This window comes from Cavia porcellus, unplaced genomic scaffold, assembly GCF_034190915.1.
Source record: "Cavia porcellus strain 051 isolate PalLab524CR breed Dunkin Hartley unplaced genomic scaffold, mCavPor4.1 scaffold_6, whole genome shotgun sequence".
Taxonomy (NCBI): domain Eukaryota; kingdom Metazoa; phylum Chordata; class Mammalia; order Rodentia; family Caviidae; genus Cavia; species Cavia porcellus.
In genome coordinates this window covers 363,246-380,636 of record NW_026947489.1, presented here as the reverse complement: position 1 = coordinate 380,636, position 17,391 = coordinate 363,246, and the positions used below count along the sequence as shown (strand labels likewise).

Below are 17,391 nucleotides of genomic sequence, written 5' to 3'. Positions count from 1 at the left end.
CTAGCTCCCTCCAACAAGACCTCACCTCATTTACCAATGAACTCACTATGGTTAGCCATTGATTGGGTCAGTGCTCTCACAATCCAATCACCTCTCTAAAAGTTTCTCATTCACTCAAGCTAATAATCCAGATTAACCACCAAAAAATAAAAAAAGAATTTTTAGAAGATTAACTAGCACATTGCCACACTTGTAATAATAATGATAGGAAAAGCTGAATATTAAAAATAGCTAGAAAAAAGAAAACAAAATGGCAGAAACAAATATATACTTCAATTATAATTCTCAATGTAAATAGTCTTAAATCTCACATTACAAGATTCAGACTGGCTTACTGGACTTACAAACAAAATGCAAGAATATGTTTCCTGGAAGAAACTTACTCCTCTGGTAAGACATACACAAAGTAAAAGTATTTATTAAGTAAATGTAATTCAGAATCAAGTAGGATTATATATTCTTATCCAACAAAACAGCCTTTAAGCTAAAATTGGATAGAAGAGAATAAGTAGAGCACTACAACTAGCAAAGGGAAAAATTCACCAAGAAATTATAATGATAATCTATATATGCATATGCATCAAATATGAGAGACTTCAATTTTATGAAACACTTTATAACAATCAAGAGAAATATGGCTTTCCATAACAAGAGCACTAAGCTACTTCAATACCTCACTATCACCAATAAATTACCCAGGGACAAAAACTAACAAACACAGCTAAAATATACTACAAATCAAATGAATTTAACATATAGCTACAAAATATTCTAGTCAACCACCACAGACTACACATTCTTGTCATATTCATCTGAAGTACATATGGTTAGCCCATACATAAAATTTTAACAATTTTTAAAAAAAATTAATACCATTTCATTCATCTTATATGCATAATGGATTGTGTCGTTTTTGTTGTTCAGTAAAGGAACAGCAAAATAACTACAAAAGAAACCACAGAAATTATAAAAAATGTGTAAATCAAACAATGTACTTTCAATCAAACCACAAATCCTTAAACAAATCAGGGAGAGGAATATAAAAATCACAGACCCAAATGAAAGTGGAAACCCAGTCTAGTTGATTCTGTATGATATACCAAAAGCAACACCAAGAAGGAAATTTGTAACTGTGAAAGAGAAAGAGGAGAGAGAGAGAGAGAGAGAGAGAGAGAGAGAGAGAGAGATCAAATAACTTGATGATATATCTCAAAGTCCTAGAAAAAAATAGTAACTTAAATACAAAATGAATACGAATAGGAAAATAATAAATAAAAGAAATAGACATTGAAACATTTAAATAATCAATAGAAAATAGTTACTTGAAATGACAAACAAAATTAACAAAACCTAAAGCCAAAATGAAAAGAGAGAGATGATCCAAATAAATAAAACTAGAGATAAAACAGCAATATTACAAGAGACACTATTGAAATTCATGGGATCATCAGTGAATATATCAAAAAACTATATGGCAATGAATTGAAACATGGAGAATAAATGAAGAAACTTCTGGATACATATGACCCATCAAAATTGAATAAAAAAGATATATACATTTTAAAAAACACTAACAGAGTAGTTACAGAGAGTAAGACTAAAGTAGCAATAACAAGTCTTCTAAAAAAAATACAGGACTGGAAGGATTCACTGCTGAATTTAAATTGAATTTTTTAAAAAAGAATTAATAGTATTTGTTGTCAGGGATTCAAGGAGAATAATTACATATAAGATGCATCAATTATAGTATTATTTATAATGGTCACCCAAGGAGTCAAATACAACAAAAGTACAAGAAAGCTGACCACAACACTAAAGACCTAGAAAATCCAGCTGAAGGTTTGCATTCCATAGCAATAATTTGGGTGAATTCAGCTGAAAATCTCAATCCCACAACAATAACTCATGCAAGTCTATTTAATGGAGTTATACTAAGAAGGCTTAAAAGTAAAAAAATGGAAGTGAGAAAGTCTATGCCAGCAGGATAAATGATATGTGCCAGCAGGCTAAGTGTATTTTACTGGAGCTGAGAAGCAATATTCAAAATAAGGACCAGGGATTCCCTGAAAATTACCAAAGCCATCCTCATGGCAGTGAGGTCCCCAGCCCCTGAGATGATGAGAACATGAAAGTATATATTAGGAAACCATCATGACGAACAAACTTCTCCGGGAGACTAAACTGTATGCATCTTACTCTCTGGAGCCAGGAAGGAATGCTCAACTTAAGGACCAAAGCTTCCCACAAGGTGGATCACAACTATTCTCAGTGACAAGGTCACAAGTTCCACAGTGGTAACAGCTGGGTACATATTAGGGAAGCTCGCACGACAAATGAGAACAAATGACTCCAAAGAACAACACTTCAGGGAACCCACAACCGTATGTGCTTCCTCTCCACATCTTTTATGCTGATAACTTTCCTCAGGTGGGCCATCTCTATTCAGCACCATTCTGAATCAATTCAACTGGTGTTTAATTTGAGCATAAGTTTCCAATCCACAGCAGTATTCTACAGAACAAGTATTATCATGCAACTAACATTTGAAAAGCCACACCAGAAAAGAAAAAAAGATAAATTTCTAGACTAATATCCTGTTGAACATAGATGAAAAAAATCATTAATAACATTCTATCAGTTCAAATTCATTGTCTCACTAACAGGTGCTATATAATGATGAAGTTGGTGTCATCCCAAGAATGCAAAATATGGTTCAAAAATTCAAACCAGAATCACAATATTCTGGCTTCTGGGAAAATGAGAGTCAGCAGCAGAGAAACAGCCTTTTCAATATTTGGAGTCTGAACACTGAAATATAGTAATGTGAGAAAGAGAAGGAAGATGAAAGTGGGTCCTGGGAGAATCTGAAGATTCAAGATCTAAAGCATTTTGAGTCTGAAGATTCAAGCAAGAATCTGAAGTGAAAATTGTAGCCCATGAGAACAGCAAAGAGGAACAGAGCAAGGTTGGAAAGCAGGGCTTTCTCTGTGATACCCTGCTTGACTTGAGGTGGGAGGCACAGCTCAAATCTGCAAAGGTACAGTGTGTATGGGAAATCTCAGAGGCCTGTATTGAAAAAATGCACCAGTAGAATATAATGGCTACTGCTGCAGAATATAGTTTCTAGTGAAACATTCTGGCCTAGTTTGGGTATCCTCAAGACAAGGCAATTGGCTGGTCACCATTTTGAAAAGGGAATAACTCAGTTTAGCACTCAGAGTAGCTGAGGTTGACTCCAGTTGGCAGCTCCCACTGTCACAGTGAAGTACAACCATGAGAGGCACCCAAGGCCAGGGAGTTGAGTTCAAGCCAGCAGGAGACACCCAGAGCATTGCAGGTTGAACAACGTAGGGCCAACCTTTATAGCCAGCAACCAGAATCAGAATAAACTTCAGAACAAGTTGAAGGCACAGGTTTGATTTGAAAAACTCCATCCCATAATTCTATTATTGCCTTACTGGTATTGATTAACATTAACCTGGGCTATGTCTACTGAATTGTCTACCAGTGATAGCAGAGCCATGCCCTGAATTAAACTTTTATTACCTGTTTATCCTTTCTCTCTGTTTTTTCTTCTTGATTGCTTGTTCTTGGTTTGTTTGATTGTTTGGTTTTTTTTTCTTTTTTCCCCCTTTGTACCAGAAATCAAACTCATGACCTCATGCTTGTCAGGCAGGTGCAGTGCCACTGAGCTATATACCTAGCCACTTTTTCTTTTTATAAGAGTGAAGATGTGTTTTCTAGCTTTGTTGTTGTGCTGTGTTCTTGTTTCTGTTTTTTTTTTTTTTGTTTTCTTTCCCTCCTGCCATCTTCCCAAAGTTTGCATAATCTTTTTATCCTTCAGTCTTGCTTCTAATCTCTGTCTTCTATTTCTCTATTTTTTTCTCACTAACCATTTTAAATTTTGTCCCCTGAGGATAAAATTACTATATTGAGGGGTACTTATTGTACCACACTTACTGTATAAAAATTTGGGGTATGTTTTAGATTTTGTTATATAAAAATCTTCTTGAAATGGTAAAAGGTGGCAAATTAATAGTTTATGAGTGTCTAGGCTGTGGTTGATGCCACTGTTATTACTGATTGTACTATTTTAATTAAGGTGATATAATTTTTCTAAACAGGTGTTATTCCTTGTTTGTAAATATTGAGACTGCCTAAGGCTCATAAACATTACTATAGACTGTTGCCAAAGAACCAGGTTGTAGGACAAATAGGCAGTAACTTGTCATCTACAATAAACTGAAGAGATAGGAACTTGCAACAGGCTCAAAACCCAAAAGCCAATTACACCTGGAAGACGGTTCTGAGAAGTACTCAGTTCCTAAAGTCTCTTGATACTAGTAATGAAGCCACATACTATAAACAATTTACAAGCAGCAATGCAGAAATTGCACTTAAAAAATAGAAAATAGGAAGATATAGCAAAATGCAACCCCAGACTTTCAGCTCTCCAATAGCAAACACAGTGGGCAGTTAGGTTGAACAATTCAGAAGCACACATTTGAATTCTCTGAAGTGGTGAATCAAAGTAACAAAACAGATGAATGAGGATTTTGAAAAAATCAAATTAGAAATAATTTCCCAGACACTACAGACACGATGAGTATAAAGGAACATGGCTAGTGAATTGAGAGTATGAACAGATTAAAAATATAAGAGCTTAGAAACATGATGGAAATCATGAAAATTTAACATAGAAAATAAATGGAAACTATGAAATAGATTAAAACAGTTATCCAAGAGATTTCAAATTTTGTTGAAACTATTCACAGTATAACAAAACAATATAAAGACAGAGTAACAGATAGTTTTGCCATTAGCAATCATGAAAAGAAATACTTCTTAAAAATAGCAAAGGCCTACAAAAAATCAATCTAGCACCTGTTAGTGCAAAGAAGAATAAAAATCATTAAATAGCTCAAATAAAGTGAAAAACATGTTCACAAAAGAAATGGCAGAAAGTTTCCCAAGCATTGAGAAAAGAATTTGACATATGAATAAATGAGACACATAGAACTCCAATTAACCATATTCAAAACAATCTATACAAAGGCATAGGATAGTCAATAATCTTGGATTTGAACCTAAGAATAATATATGAAAGGCTATTAGAGACAGCAAACAAATCACTTATAAAGGAAAGCCCATCAAAATCACAGCAGAATTCTCAACACAAATTCTTAAATCAAGGACAGCTGGAGCTAAAGTACTTCAAGAACTTAAACCAGATTGGTTTATCCTGAAAACTATCTTTCAAAATTTATGGAGAAATAAGACATTTACATGACTCAGAACACTTAAAGAAATTCATGACCAGCAAAAAGCACTCTAAACTATTCTGAAGGATATAATAGAAAGATTATGAAAACCACAGTACCACAAAACATACAGAAAGAATCCCTCAGGTGAGGAGAGCAACTCAACAGGGGAGAAAGAAAGAGATCTGAAAGTAATATAAGATGATTAGAATCAGTCAATACATACAAGCTATAATCATTAATGTAAATTGTCTATTCACAAGTCAAAAGAAACAGACTGGCAAAAAATCAATAAACAAGATCAAACAATATGCTGCATTTAATACATATATATGAAAGAAAAATGCATACAAAAGAAGTCAAATGATAGAACACAACACTGCACACGACATGAACATGGAAAAAGCAGGAATAGCTCTTCTATTTGCAGGCAAATTGGATTTCATGCCAAAACTATTCAAGAACGACAAATACATTCACTACATCCTTGTTAACGGAACATTATAAGAGGCGGAGAGATAGCAATCGTAACTATCAATATATCAAATACAAGCATACACAACTATATAAAATAAATATTAATAAACACTGAAAATCAACATGCACTATAATAATTGTAAAAGGAGAACTCAGTACCCCTCTGTCACATATGTAACAACTAGACAAACAAATATCAGAATTGAATAAAATTTTTGAAAAAATGGAGCTGGCAGATGCCTACACTATGTTCCAAACCACAGTATCAGAATATGCATTTTTCTCATTTACACAAGTGGCATTCTTGAAAATAGGGCACATGGTACTTCATAGAACAAGCTTAAGTGAATGCAAAGGAATTCACATTATCCCATACACATTATCAGGTCATAGTTCAATAAAGTTAGAGATCAAAAAATCCACAAAAATTACATAAACACATATTGCACAAAACCATTCTGAACATGAGTCACAGATGAAACTAAAAAATAAATTAGACAGTATCTACAGTTAAACATTCATGCCAGTAATATACCCTACATTTTCTGGGATACAATGAAAGCAGTCATATGAGGGAAATAAATAGCTGTGAATTCCCACATCAGAGAAGCATAATGATCTTAAATCAACAACCTAATTTTGAACCTCAAACTTGTAGACTAAAAGATCAAAACTCATACAAGGGAGGAAATTATAAAGATCACAGCAAAAAATAATATGAGGGAGACTAAGAAAAAAGTACAGATGACACAGCCAAGGACAAAAACTATATGAACTACTCAATAGATACAGAAAAACTTCTGACAGAGTCCATCACCCATTCATGATAAAAACACTACAGAAAATTTCAATAGATGGTCTTTCTTCAACATAGTCCTGAAAATTTTAGCCAGAGAAATTATACAAGAGAAATAAAGGGAATAATGACAGGAACAGAAGTTAAATTATCATTATTTGAGGATGACAAGATGCTCTGTACAGAAGATGACAAAAATGCCACTAAAAGCCCACTAAATCTAATAAGTAGATTCAGTGCTGTAACTGGATACAAAATCAATACCCAATAATCAACAGCATTTGAATAAAGCTTAAAAAAACTAATTAAGAGAAATTTGGGAAATTCCAGTGATCATCTCGAGCCAACAATAATATCATTGCATGGACCTATCAGAAGATAAGATTAAAGCAGACTCTAAGAGACAAAAAATATGTTTTAGTAAGTCATCTCATCTGTCCCATTCTCTTCTTCAGTGTAGTCCTTAAAATATTTCTGTGTGTCAGCTTTAAGGATGACTACTAATTAAAAAACCTTCCTTAATTTTAAGAAAACAATTCTTGGGTTTTCTCCTACTCTCTAGGTTCTACTGGGATTTTATATTCTCAACAACAAAACACATGCTACCAAAATGCATAGCTTCAGATGTGCTCTCACATCAGCTGAAACAGATCACATTTCTCTGTCTGATAATTGATATGAACAGGTTCCAGTTATCTTTGTTCAAATGGACTTTACCTTTTAAGAGAATAATGATGTTTGTGTATCAGAATGTACAGTATGTAAGGTAACTGCACAGGGATAAAAATAAAAAGGCTATAAACCTAAGAAAAGTGAAGTATATTAGTGTAGAGATAGAACAAGGAGGGTAAAAATAGTGCTTATGCTAAAGTGATTACAGTTTTTATTATTCACTTGTTTTCTTGGCATCACCTTGGCAATTGCAAAAATCAAAATAAGATGAGTCACACAACTATGAAAGCTTTCATAAAAGCTTATTATGTAGTCACACAAGAATCAAAATAAGATGAGTCACACACCAATAAAGAATGATTGAAGGAGTAAAGGAAATGGGAAAATGCTTCTAACCTCCAATTTTGTAAGTATCGTCCACTTAAAAAATAAGCAAAATTACTTTATGTAGAAGTGAATGATTGGTGTTCACTGAAGGTTTAACTTCATCTTTACTTATAACTAGCAAATGTGAAATTTGTTTACACATGTGCTATAATTTATTTGCAACTTAAAATAGTATATAGATGATGAATAATGATTCTTGATAGATAACATTCATAATTTTCATGATCTACAGGCTGTAATAATTCAAATTTTATTTACAATATTTACTCATATACTATTTTCTATTGATAAAGTTTAAATTATATGTAATTTTCTTTTTTGTGTGTGTGTGGTACTGGGGATTTAATACAGAGCTTTGAACTGAAATACATCCTTAGCCTCTTTTTTTACCTTACATTTTTGAACAGAGTCACTATGTTGCCCTGGTTGGGTTCAAACTTTCTAAATTTTTGTCTTAGCCTTCCAGACTGCTGAGATTAAATGAGTATGTGACCATATCCAACTACATGGAATTATCAGAATTTATCAATTTTGAATGTAAATCTGAGTTGTCATCACTTACATTAATTCATTTCTACATGATGTTGCAGTAACAGTTTTTTGTCTGATTTATTTTACTAAATAAATTCTATTTTATCATAATATTTAATTGGTGGTTAATTATGTACTTGGTTTCTATCCAAATCACACAAAATATTATTTGCTCTTTTTACAGAGCTTATCACATGAATAAAAGTTGTCCCAATATTTATTTTAGAGAGATAAAATTTTAAAGTAGGCTTTTCTGTCATAAGAAAATAACAATATGATTTTGGGTAGTATTTATGTTATTTCTGTGGTTTTTACATATTTGAAAAATTACAAAGGTTTTTTAAAGTTAAAATGTTATGAAGCACCAAGGAAATTTTTAGCAGAAGTGGTAAAATAGGTAAATACTTGATAGCTTAAGATTCCAATATGAAAAATTAATTTTTATGCAATCACTCTCCAGTAATGCACATGTACAAGGCACTAATGCACATGTACAAGGCACGAGCACAAACATCAGTACTCTACGTGATTCAGAAATAAATTATTTCCATAGCAATATCTCTTGAGCAAACCTTCATCTCCTCCTAGAAAACGTGTAAGTCGCTTTAGATTGGCTTGCCTGGCGTGATTTAGTCTCCAAAGATGCCTGAGTTATTCTTAGAAACCTCTATGAGAAAACAAGGTTTTGTAAGCTTTTTTCTAAGCAATAAACTTGTCTTGTCCATGGAAACCTGAACTTTCTAATAAAATAAAATTTTGATTTTATATTGTCCTACAGAAAAGGTTTCATAAAAGCTTATTATGTAGAATACAAAGAAGTTGTACTGGATCATTTTTGTTTTAAATTGCATGGTAATACAATTAAACTCTCCTTCTTACAAAGTTCATTTTAGTTAAGATTCTGTTTGAACAGTAATGCCATTTATATTTGACTAAGTTCTCTTTGTATTTAAACTTTATGTAGTTTCAGATGTCATTGTTAAATTTCAATATGGACACATAATTCTAGAGTTAACTCCTTTTTTTTCTTTTCATTAATTGATAATTTATCCTTGTAAGTTATTTCCAGATACACTAAATAAAATGGATGGAGGAAATCAGTCTGTAGTCAGAATTTGTACTTCTGGGAATGTGCAACTCATGGAATACACAGTCTTTCTATTGATATTTTTGATGTTTTACATAATCATTGCATCTGGAAATGCTGTCCTCATAATATTAATTGTAACTAACCCTCATATGCTTTCTCCCATGTACTTCTTCTTGGCTAACATATCTTTTGTCGATATGTGGCTTTCCTCAGTGACACCTCCTAAAATGATCACAGACTTGCTCAGAGAAAGAAAGACCATTTCCTTTGAAGGATACATGTGTCAGATTTTATTGCCCATTGCATTGTAGCAGGCAAGATGGTGCTACTAGTGGTAACGGCCTATGACCAGTTATGTGGCCATCTGCAAATCACTGCACTACTCCAACATCATGAGGTAGCAAATGTGCACTGGGCTGGTGTTAATCTCCTGGAACACTGGACTTATGCATGGCTTGAGTCATCTGGTTGAGATTGTGAGGCCAACTTTCTGGTGGCCCAGGGAAACAGTCAGCTTCTTCTGTGGTATACGACTGATTACCAAGCTGGTCTGCATGGAATCCTATAATTTGGACATTTTAATGAATGCTGACAGTGGAGTTGTGGCTGTAACATGCTTTGTTCTGTTGCTGATCTCCTACACATATATTCTTCTCACTGTCCACCAAAGCTCTAAAACAGGTGCTTCCAAGGCACTTTCCACCTGCACTGCCCACATCGCAGTCATGGTAAGCTTTGTGCCCTGTATCTTCCTCTATGTGTTCTCACTAAACATCACATGGCTGGACAAATTTCTCTCTGTGTTTTATTTTGTGTTTACTCCTCTGCTAAATATTCCCGTTTATACACTGAGAAATAGATGAAAATGCTATGAAAAGTTTAAGAAACATTTACATGAGTTTCCAGGGAAATATTTAAGGCTCAGAAACATAATTTTAGGTCCCTAAAATTGATAATATATTGACCTTATAAAAAATGTTCAAATTCAAGTAATTTAATTTATATCTATTATTTACATACTACTATAGTACTATTCCAGTCTCCCAATACAGGCATAGGTTTAATATAGTCCTGGAAATTTAACATTTACTAATCAATGAGAAGAGCACTGTAAATATTTTCCTAAAACCCAAATACAAATGATGGTTTGTTGTATGCAGGAGTTGTGAGAAGAACAATTAGAATCAGGACATGGAGTTTATAATATTGTTTTATGATGGTCACCCAGAGTTAACACAAGAAAATTTAGAAAATCTATCTACAACACTAAAGACACAGAATACTTAGTCAAGGGCCTAAATCCCAGAGCAATGTCCCACATGAGTCCAGATGAAAACCCAGAGCTCAGGGCAAAGCCTTCCACGAGTCAAACTGGAGGTCCAGACCCCACAAGAAGGAATCATGCCAGTCTCTTTTATGGATCATGCTGGGAAGGCCCAAATGTCAGTGGTGGAAGCCAGAAAGTCCATGCCAGCAGGGTGAAGGAGCTGTGCTGGTGGGACAAGAGTCTTACATTGGAGCCATGAAGTTACACTCACAGCAAAGACCAGGGCTGTCCTGAAAAGCACCACAGCCATCCTCAGTGACATGGAGGCCCCAAGCTCCTTCAACAACAAGCACAGTCGAGTACATGCCAGGAAGCCAGCGTGATGAGTTCATCCTGGAGACCAAGAAGCACATGTATTCCTCTCCAGAGCCAGGAAGCAATGCTCTATGTGAAGACCAGAGCTTCTCCAAGAGAACCAACGTCTCAAACAGCAATTCATAGGAGAACCCACAATCCATCAATGCCTCAATGCATAGCTTCTCCTTCTCCATGTCTCTATTTACAATGGCAACTTTCTTCATGTGGGACATCTATGCTCAGCACCATGCTGATATAATCCAGCTGGTGTTAAGTTGACCACCAGTTTTTAATGCATAACACCCTTCTTCATGGGGAAATTAACCAGCCAGGCTTTTTATGTCTTAATTTAAGGGAAAACCTAAATTTGTTCAACAAACTCCTACATTCATCCAGAGGATTAACATTTTAATGAACATTTCTTGTGTGTTCATTCCATTTAAAAATTTTATTCTTTATCTTCACACCTTTCTGTTTAAGCTTTTAGCTTACTTTTTTGAAGGTAGTTTTATTATTTTTTGCCATGTTTTAGCTTTCTGTGAAACTGTTGACAAAAAAAAGAGAGATAAAAAATGAAGGAAGGATGAAATAAATGCAATAAATTACATAAGAAGTGACAGTGGACTTTGTGTCTGGTTTCATGAACTCAAAATACTAATCTAATGTAAAATATTTGGAAATAATGCTATTTTTTCTAGACATGTCAGACTCAATGATTAATGTTTAGTCTTTAAATTTTTATCTACTATTTGTGTAAAGTCCTAAAATAAAATGTCCCTGAGGGAAGGGATCATGACTTAGCTGCTTCATTCTAGATATTATATTACTTAATGCAGTTAATAATACATAAAAAGATCTCACAAATATATTTTAAAAATCAAAGCAGGTAAGCTGTTCTATTAAAACCTTTGTAACATTTATTGGTTGAAGATTACATAATTTTTTTGAAATTAAAAATTTTTAAAAGTATCAAAAATATAACTATTCTCCCAAATTACAAACTAAATACCTTGAAATTCAGATATGAGAACAGTAAAAGTCCTAAAAGAAAAAGGAACATTTGAAGTGTTTATTTCTCTTAATATAGGAAAAAACTACAACAGAATTATAAAATAAAAATAATGCATGTATCATTTTTGAATGTCTACTATAGGTCATCATGTTATATGTATCATTGCCTTAATTACTGTTTCAAATTATATCAAAAGGAGACTAAGAGATATACATTAAATTTGTTTAAGGTAACAAAGGCTATATTAAAGGGCTAAAAAAGCAAGGTAAACATAACATTACAGATGTATACTGAAAAAATAATAAAGGAAGAGGATCAATAGATAGATGGATGGAAAACTGTACACCCTGAAATTTGACCCCTAAGCTATACCTTGTATAAAAATTACCTCATAATGTGTCAAAGATATAAATTTAAGACCTTCAATTGTGAAATACAAAATAACACAGGGGAAATACTTGGAAACAATTGGAAAAGGATATTTTTTAAAATGTTTTTTGTTTAAAAAAGCAAAACAGAAACAAAGGATAGAAATGGTATGGAATTTCAAAAAAGAAAAAAAATGTAGGGAGTTAGCACAAGTTAATATATTGCACATTGTTATCTTATAACCAGTTGTTCAGGTTGCAAAATCTAGCCACAAATGTGATCAATCAAACAATGACAGCACAAACTGCATTTTGGTGATGTAAGAGCGATTAGTAGTTATAGATACCTAGCAAGGAATACATATACATACATACATTTACCCAGAAGGGGAATAGATGAATTAAATGGAACTTTTAATCCTAGTTTTTTTTTTAATTTTATTTAAGGAGAAAAGAAAGAAAAACAGTGAAAGGGTACAAGTTATACAGATTTACAGAAGAAATAAATGAACAGTAGGAGATCACTAGTTAATGGATTACATATTGCCACCTTAGAAATAATTGTTCAAGTCACAAAAATAAAGCTTGTAGAGTGGACATTCCAACAATGATACTGCAAACAGTTCTGTTCAATGATCCAATAAAACTCTGTGATATCATTTTCTATCTTATACACTTAAATATACATGCAGTTATATAGTTTGGAGCACTTTCTTTTTTTTTTTTTTTTTAAATTTTATTTAAGGAGAAAAGAAAAAAAAAAGCAGGGAAAGGGTACAAGTTATACAGATTTACAGAAAAAAAATGAACAGTAGGAAATCACTAGTTAATGGATTACATATTGTCATCTTAGAAATAATTGTTCAAGTCACAAAATTAGAGCTTGTAAAGTGGACATTCCATCAATGATACTGCAAACAGTTCTGTTCATTGATCCAATAAAACTCTGTGATATCATTTTCTATCTTATACACTTAAATATACATGCAGTTATATAGTTTGGAGCACTTTATTTTCTTCTCTTTTGTACCATGACTATTACACATTTTGGGTTTCATTGCTCCCACGGTTCTTATTGCTTTTTTGGAAGAGAGTAAAACCAAATGTGACATAACAGAACAGAATCGGTCAAGTCAAAAGGGTGGACATAATAGATAATGTAAAAACATAATACAAGGTGATCAACAATGGTTACCATAATGCCTCCCGCTATCTCTAATAGAATTGCCTATATCATTAGTTATAATACAATTGAACAAAACAGTAAAGAACAAAACCGACAAAACCAAAACATTGGAGACATTGTAGGTCTTCAAAAGTAGACAAAAGTCAACAAGAATGGGCGTCATAATGAATCTCATTATCTTCACAGCTGATGCCTAAACTTTCGAACCTGATACTATCCAGCAAAACAGAATAGGGGAACATCAGTTAAAAACCAGATGGTGAGAGTAATACAGGGCTTTAAATCAAGGTAATGAAAAGTCAAAGTAGGTTACTATAATATATCCTGCTATTTTTTTCCTTTAATTAAAAGGATAAAGATAGAAAAGTAAATAATGGAGTGGAGATTGAGATAAAAGAGGGCATAACAACGAAACAGCACAGATCAAAACATAACCATTTAAGCAGAATAGTGTTTCACCACCAGATAATCCTAACCTAAAAGTAGTTACCATATTGTTTCTTTCTTTGAAATCCTTGAGTACAACTTCGTATACTGTAGCATTAAGTATATCAAAACAATGTAAAACCATTCAAGAGAATGACAGCATTACAGAGTATTTAGAATCGACTAACAAAATGAACAATGGTTTCTGTATAATCTCCTTGTCTTTAAAAGGTTTTTGCTTATACTATCGTACATAATAAAATCCAATAAGATACAGCCTATTTAGACCATTGGAGACAGAAGGACAAAAGCTAGATGAGACTTCAAAACAAGATGATACTAAATCTGTATTACCTATTAAGATGTCATTTTCTCCAAAATAGCTGTTCCTATCATCCAATCTTCTCTGCCTCATTTCTGTTAAGCTCTTTTTCTGTCCGTAGCTGTCAGTTTGTCTTCTTCATTTTGTTCTCTGCTCCATTCGTTGTGGCCTCTCTGCCATTATTTCTGGATTCTTTGTATTTTTCTTTTTTTAGAATATCCTGCAATACTCTCTGTAGAGTTGAATTGGTGGTTGCAAATTCCCCCAGTTCCTCTTTATCCTGGAAGCACCTTGTTTTTCCATCAATTTCCAGGGACAGTTGTGCAGGATATCTCAATCTTGGCTGGAGATTATTATCTTTCAATGCTTGAATTATTTCCCCCCATGCTCTTCGTGATTTGATGGTTTGTGCAGAGAAATCTGCTGTAGTTCTGATGGGTGTTCCCTTGTAGGTGGTCTGTTTCTTGTCTCTTACAGCTTTTAATATTCTGTTCTTGTATTGAATTTCTGGAATTTTTATTATTATATGCCTGGGTGTTGCTCTGTTTGGGTTGTAGGTAGCTGGGGTCCTGTATGCCTCATACATCTGAGTATCTTTACCTTTTGCTAAATTAGGAAAATTCTCCTGGATTATTTCTGTGAGTAGCTTTTGTAGTTCACTTGTTTGTGTCCCTACTTCTTCTTTTATGTTCTTAATCCTTAAGTTATGGATCCTCTTATCATCTTCTTGTCTTTGTATTATTGCTGTTTGTTTCTTTGTTATTTTTAAGAAGTTTTTCATTTCATTCTCCCATATTACAAGTCTGCCCTCCAGTTCAGATAGTCTGTCCTTAGTTTCTTTCAAGCTGTTATGCCAGTCTTCTATAGACTTCTTAGTATCTTGGTAGTCCCTTTGAACCTGCTTCACGTATTCTATGCTTTCTCTGTTTTCTCCATCAAACAATTCTCCCCTTTTTTTCTGTTCTTCCATTCCACCACCTGTTTTTTCTTGGGTGGTACTTAGCATTTCTCTAACTATTCTGCATACTTCTAGCTTCAGGTCGTTGATAACTTCATTCCTGAATTGGTCTATGAGGCTCTCTATATGGTGCCTTATGTGTATTGGTGTGGTGTCTGCTATTGCCTGTTTCTCAGAATTGGGGGCCGAGGAGCCTTTCTTGTTGCTGCCTCTTCCCATGCTGCCTCTTCTTCTCTGTTCCTTATATATGCAAGCTTATATAAGAGGCCCAGCTTCTCTCCCAGTCAGCCACAGCCTGATCGAATTGCGCCAGTTAGGTGTTCCCGCTCACCGCTGCGCACCAGGGAGTTACGGACCAGGCAGCCTACGCGTCACCCCTCCCGGCCACCGTCAGGCTCTGGGATCTGGGTTGGGACAGCCTACCAGGTCCGCTGGCAGCATCACGCAGGCCAGGCACTTTTCACCAATCCCGCCCGAGAGGGGGATGTGTGGCTGGAGTCCCACCGCGCCCTGCTCCCGCAGGACTGCCCGGGCCCAGAAAGTCCTCTGCTGGAGTCAAACTGTGGTAGAGTGTCAGTTTCTCTCACTCACCTCACCACAAGTCAGTGCACACCTCCCTGCCGTTCGCAGATTGCCGTTCTCAGAGCTTGCGCGCATCTCTCTCCTTGCCGAGCCGCTGTAGAGGCAGCCAGCCGCCGCGCGGCGGAAAACCCAAATCGCGGCTTACAATGGCGCGGTTCCAGCCTCCACACCAAGTCTTTTCTGTTCCTGTTTTAGCACCAGGACTGCATTCCAAGTTGGCTTCTCTCAGCCCAGTTCGTTCCTGAGTCAGCAGAGCATATCTCCACCGACTTATGTCTCCTTAGTCCGCACCATTCCTGGCTTCTGAGCCGAGTCTTTCAGAGAGCCTCCGGTAGTTGCTGTTATCTGTCCGCCATGTTCTCCCGGAAGTCTGGAGCACTTTCTTTTCCTCTCTTTTGTATAATGACTATTACACATTTTGGGTTTCATTGCTCCCACGGTTCTTATTGCTTTTTTGGAAGAGAGTAAAACCAAATGAGACATAACAGAACAGAATCGGTCAAGTCAAAAGGGTGGACATAATAGATAATATAAAAACATAATACAAGGTGATCAACAATGGTTACCATAATGCCTCCCGCTATCTCTAATAGAATTGCCTATATCATTAGTTATAATACAATTGAACAAAATAGTAAAGAACAAAACCGACAAAACCAAAACATTGGAGACATTGTAGGTCTTCAAAAGTAGATAAAAGTCAACAAGAATGGGCGTCATAATGAATCTCATTATCTTCACAGCTGATGCCTAAACTTTTGAACCTGATACTATCCAGCAAACAGAATAGGGGAACATCAGTCAAAAACAAGCTGGTGAGAGTAATACAGGGCTTCAAATCGAGATAATAGAAAGTCAAAGTGGGTTACTATAATATATCCTGCTATTTTTTCCCTTTAATTAAACGGATAAAAATAAAAAAGTAAATAATGGAGTGGAGATTGAGATAAAAGAGGGCATAACAGCAAAACAGCGCAGATCAAAACATAACCATTTAAGCAGAATAGTGTTTCACCACCAGATAATTCTGACCCAAAAGTAGTTACCATATTGACTCTTTCCTTGAAGTCCTTGAGTACAACTTCGTATACTGTAGCATTAAGTATATCAAAACAATGTAAAACCTTTTAAGAGAATGACAGCATTACAGAGTATTTAGAATCGACTAACAGAAAATGAACAATGGTTTCTGTATAATCTCCTTATCTTTAAAAGGTTTTTGCTTATACTATTGTACATAATAAAATCCAATAAGATACAACCTATTTAGACCATTGGAGACAGAAGAACAAAAGCTAGATGAGACTTCAAAACAAGATGATACTAAATCAGTATTACCTATTAAGATGTCATTTTCTCCAAAATAGCTGTTCCTATCATCCAATCTTCTCTGTCTCATTTCTGTTGAGCTCTTTTTCTTTCAGTAGCTGTCAGTTTGTCTTCTTCATTTTGTTCTCTGCTCCATTTGTTGTGGCCTCCCCGCCACTATTTCTGGGTTCTTTGTATTTTTCTTTCTTTAGAATATCCTGCAATACTTTCTGTAGAGTTGAACTGGTGGTTGCAGATTCCCCCAGTTCCTCTTTATCCTGGAAGTACCTTGTTTTTCCATCAATTTCCAGGGACAGTTGTGCAGGATATCTCAATCTTGGCTGGAGATTATTATCTTTCAAAGCTTGAATTATTTCCCCCCATGCTCTTT

The 17,391-nt window shown here is 34.7% G+C and overlaps 1 pseudogene; it reads left to right on the top strand.

Annotated features, from left to right (window-relative positions):
• Window positions 1-9,264: 9,264 nt before the first annotated feature.
• Window positions 9,265-10,132, top strand: LOC100731143 (olfactory receptor 4K3-like; annotated as a pseudogene).
• The last annotated feature ends 7,259 nt before the right edge of the window (window positions 10,133-17,391 follow it).